A 5,599-nucleotide genomic window follows, 5' to 3' on the forward strand; every position below is an offset into this window, starting at 1 on the left:
GAACCCGTGGTTATTTCATTTGTAAATATATATATTTTTTAAAATTTAAAATCTCGTATTTTGAATCGTACTAATAATTCACCAATGTTCCTCTTTTATATGCTTAGCTAGCAATTGGGTTAATGACATTAAATGTCCTTTAGCTATCACTTAGATTCTAATTTAATCACTAAATTTCAATACATTCAAATTAATTGAGTCTCACCCAATGTTTAGCGCTGCTAATTTTTAGGTCTATTAACTTTGATGTTAGATAATTGAGTCCCTCCCAATATTTTATCCAGTTCTATCCCTAATCATATGGATAGCTTCGATCTATTTTTTAAAAAGAAAAAGACGATGAATATATATTAGAAGGGTTATTTTTTTCTCAAGATAAATTCAATTATGTAATAACTACACGTGTTTACAAATTTATCTATGTCGGATATGAGGGTAGGCCGATGGCTGGAGAATATTGATACAACACCATAACTTTGATAACATTTTAAATTTTAGGGTCTAATTTAAAATCTGATTCATAGTTTGAGGATGTGCCACTGAATTTATACCTTGCAATTTCTCACGTTATATTTGTATACGACTTAATGATCACTGGTACGGGTTAGCGTTCGATCGAGTCGAGTTAAAAATTTTGAGTTATTTGAGTTGACGAGTCTTATTTTAGAACTCATACTTGATTTGAAATTTTTTCGAGTCGGTTCGAGTTTATAAAATTAGAGTCAAGTCGAGTCGATTTTTCGAATTTCTGTTTAAATTTAATTATAAATATTTTATAATATTATAATATTATTTGATTCCAATTAAAGTGACTTTATATAGTCATATATACAATACAAATATATTTTTTCATATTTGTTTTCATTGTGATATATATATATATATATAAACTCCAAAGATTCAGTCAAACTTAAAAATAAATTCACTAATTACTAAAAATTTCGAGTTATTTGAGTTGCATTTTACAATTCGATTCAGATTTGAAATTTTTTCGAGTCGAATTTATGAAAATGCAACTCGAACTCAATTCGAGTCGAATTGAATCGAAAAATTCAGTTTTCCGAATCTAGCCGGATTTTGCTCACCCCTAATCACTGGGCACTGATTGAAGAGGCAAAAATGGATGGATTCAATTTTCCTTACCATACACCAACACCTGAAGAAGTGAAGCGTGTAATCCGAAGGAAATGGTCATTTAAAATCAGGCGATTCGAAACAAACAAAATCGATTGGGATGTTAATGGAAGAAACGGAATGAAAGGGAAGAATGTGGCGAGAAATATAAGAGCAATTGCAGAACTAATTCTGGGAAATTATTTTACCAACGTGAACATATAAATACACCGTTCATAATTCGAATAATGACCCGTTCATATCATATAACGTCCTTTCCAGCACCTTAAAATTAGTTGATTTCATAATTAGATTAAATGTAGTATTTATTTATTTTGAAATATTAAGAAATGACTGTCTTAAAGTAACTAGATGTCATATTCCGATATTTTAAAATAAACAAATAACCTACTAGAAGAACCTTAAAAATTGAGGATGCTTAGAATTAATCAATATCAAAGGGAAAAGGAAATGTTCTTTTATTTAAACTTGTCTAGCAATTCGTCTAATTTTTATTAGGGATTTGGTCTTGATCTTTTCAAATAATTGAACATCCATTATCTTTTCCAATTAAATATGTAATTTGGATTAATTAGCTTAAATTTTCTTTATTGGTCGAATCCAATTATTTTAATATGAGTTATTGAGAGAAATTATTATATTCTTTTTATTTCAGATGGAAAGAGAAATATTCGTCCTAAAATATTTTGGGGATAATTTTCTCTTCGATTGGAAATATTGGAATATTTTTTATTTCTCCTTATAATTTCTCGTTAAATGAAGCTACGTGATTGAATTTGGAATAAGAGGATCGTAACTTAAATTTATATTCGAATTCTTAGATTTCCACTATTAGAGACAAGTTATAATCGATGAGATACCAATTTTGTGCGTTGTGGGGGTGCTTATCCTTCCCCATGCGTAATTGACCTCGAACCTTTTTTTATTAAAAAAATGAATTTTTTGTTACACGTAGACTTGTTTATCTTTTAAATTGATGTTTTCTTAAAAACTCTTTTAAAAAATAATTTTTAGGTATTCGACCTACCTAACCCAAAAGGTTGATGACGACTCTAAAACATTTCTTCACAAAATCGAATTTTTCGTAAATAAGTCGAGACTTGTTCCGAGCTTAAGGGACTGTTACAACAGCTTGGCGACTCTGCTGGGGACTTAGTGCATCAAGCCTTAAATCGATTATATATTGTCTCTATAGTTGAAAATTGAGAATTCAATTATATTTAATTCATGATTCTTTTGATTTCTTTCAATTTTTATATTTTATTTTATTTTATATCCTTTTATACTAATGTTTGTATTTGATTGATTTTCAGATATTGAAATTTTTGTTTTGTTTTAGGTCAATTTTGTGTGTGGTTGTTTGTCAAAGTTTTTAAAATTTCTCCTCACACACAGCACTTGCAATAGACCATGTCGAAGCTCTATCCGTAGGTACCCAAATAAGTGTACATAATGGATAAATGAACTCTAACCTTCACACTTTAATTTATTCGATAGATTATTTTGAATAAATGCTCGTGAACTAGAACACATGCGTTAGGATTTTAATTTCCTCTATGTGTTTTATTCACTGTATTTTATGGTTCATTTACAAGTTGAATTTAATCTTTTTCATATTTCACTAACATACATTTTCTCTCTTTCATTATTAATTTTTCTAACATCTTTTCCTTGTCATGTTGCTTTATTTTTTGCCTAAACATGGTGTTAATTCCCGGGTTAATTATCAAATTAGAAGTTTTTTAATTGACAACGCCAGACGAAAGGGGTAGATATTTTTATCTACTTTGACATATTGGGACGTTCTGAGTTCTTTGAAAGTTGTTATAACATAATTACTGTAATACCCCAAATGGTAGGTTAGAGACTATTTTGAAAGAATTTAAAATTTTGAGGATTTAATTTAATAAATGTTAAAGTATAAGGAATGATTTGAGTATCGATGCTATTGATCCAGGAATTTTAAGATAGGCTAAAATTGTTATAGAAATTGAAAATAATTGTAATTTTGAGTATTATTAACGTATAAATGTTAGATAATATACTAACATTTGTATGGAATTTGTACTAAATGAGTGCTTGTGTAGATTATAACTAAGCTCTTAAGTCAAGCAAGAAAAAGGGCAAGGACAAAGTTGCCAACTAGTTGGACATCATTACAACATATTAGGGAAGCATATCAGGTGAGTGCATATATTGTAATAAGTTGAGGGAGACGCACAATAAGTCCACCTCAAATGTTTAAATTAATGTATGTTTTACCATATATTATATATGTTTATAATGTGTGTGGAATTGATATTCTGAATAATTTTTAAGGTAAGAACTATTTTAAAATAAAAGATTAAATGCCTAACTGTGCATTTATTAGAAAGGTGTCAATTATGCCAGTTAGATGAAAGGCTAAATGGCTTTGAGTAAAAGATTAAACGCCTAAATTTGCATTTAAAATAAAAGTGCCAATCATTCAAGTTAGATGAAAGGCTAAATGTCTTTGAGTAAAAGATTAAATGCCTAACTGTGCATTTGGTAGAAAGGAGCCAATCATGCAAGTTGGATTAAAGACTAAATGCCTTTGAGTAAAAGATTAAATGCCTAACTGTGCACTTGGCAGAAAGGTGCCAATCATGCAAGTTATATGAAAGGCTAAATGCCTTTGACTAAAAGAATAAATGCCTAACTGTGCATTTGGCAGAAAGGTGCCAATCATGCAAGTTAGATGCAAGGCTAAATGCCTTTAAGTAAAAGATTCTAACTGTGTATTTGGAAGAAAGGTGCCAATAATGCAAGTTAGATGAAAGGCTAAATGCCTTTAAGTAAAAGATTAAATGTCTAATTGTGCATTTGGCAGAAAGGTGCCAATAATGCAAGTTAGATGAAAGGCTAAATGCCTTTGGGTAAAAGATTAAATGCCTAACTAGGAATTTGGAAGAAATGTTCCAATCATGCAAGTTGGATGAAAGGCTAAATGACTTTAGAGGAAAGACTAAATGCTTAATAGTGTATTTTGACATAAACAGTGTCATTTTGTTGATTTAACTAAAAAGATCGTAAAGGAGGATCATGAAGTAGACGAATTATCATGGTTTTGATAGTCAGGATATGCTTATGAATAAATTGTTGTTTCTTTACAAGAATATGCATCAATGAGTAAATCTTAACGTGTGTTGATTTCACGCGTATGTAAAAACCAAAGTTTTGCCGAGTAAGGAGTGCAGCAACAACAACTATCAACAATTAAAGGTTGATTCGTCAGTAACATTGGGACAATCACGCTCATTTGGAAACTTAGTTGGCATGTAATTGAACTTAAGGAAATATTTTTAATGTATTTAAAGTGATAGTTTTAGTAATTTATTTCAATGAATACTTAATTATTGTGTTAAATTGTGTGGTTTTAAAATTTTAAACAAACTTTTACGGGTTTTCAAATAAGTAAATGTTTTAAAAGTGATGTGATATGTATCTCGTGTACAAAAAGGTATACAGGAGATGGGTGTTACATTTATTGATATCAGAGCTATAGGTTTAGTCGATTCTTGGCCAAAACTGAGTTCATTAGAAATAAGAAAAATGGATTACATGCCACTAAGATTGTCAAGGTTACCAATATGGTGTCATTATAGTATGATTGATGACACTCCTTACTAACCGTAATGTTATTTCTATGCATGTTCTAATAGATGTCAGAATCTTCAAACTCGCATAAAGAGGGGGAATAAGAAGTTAGAGAAGGGACTGGTAGCAAAAGTTACAAGGCTAATAGTGAACAGTCGGTTCCATCTAAAAATGCTAGTGCATCTGCACATCAAGGGATGTTGGTGCCAGAGTTTAGAGCTTTTATGGAAGCTCTCGATGCCATATTGACACGTTTTCAACCTCCTCTGCCTCCCCCTTCTGCTCTAGTACCAAGTATGTTGATCCCAAAAGAGCTGAAGAGTTTAGGAGCTCCTTATTTTGTGGAGAAGAGGAGGAAGGCCCTCTGGAGGCTGACTTATGGTTGAATAATGTAATGATAATGCTTGAAAGTGTTTACTGCTCATATTCAGAGAAGCTGGGTGGAGCTGTATCGTTGCTAAGGGGATTAACTCAAGTGTGTTGGTCAAATACTACAATGTATGCACCACCAGAACAATTGACCTGACAGTTCTTCCAGGAAGAATTTAAAAATAAGAATATTGGTGAGCAGTTCATACGAGTGATGCTGATGAAGTTTCTTAATTTGAAACAAGGCGACCGAGCAGTAGATTAGTACAAGGCTGAGTATAATAAGTTGAGTCGTTTTGCTACTGAAGTGGTTCCCAATGACAAGGCACGTTGCGATTCGTTTATTGAGGGATTGAGGCCAAAGTTGAAGGAAATGATATTGGCTTTTAGTTTTCCTAGCTTGCAAGAAGTTATAAACTGAACCAAAGCTATCGAAAGAGCTCAAGCAGAGACATTAGTAGTGAAACAGAGTTTGCAA

This window comes from Hibiscus syriacus, unplaced genomic scaffold (genome assembly GCF_006381635.1).
Source record: "Hibiscus syriacus cultivar Baekdansim isolate YM2019G1 unplaced genomic scaffold, ASM638163v2 tig00117048_pilon, whole genome shotgun sequence".
Taxonomy (NCBI): domain Eukaryota; kingdom Viridiplantae; phylum Streptophyta; class Magnoliopsida; order Malvales; family Malvaceae; genus Hibiscus; species Hibiscus syriacus.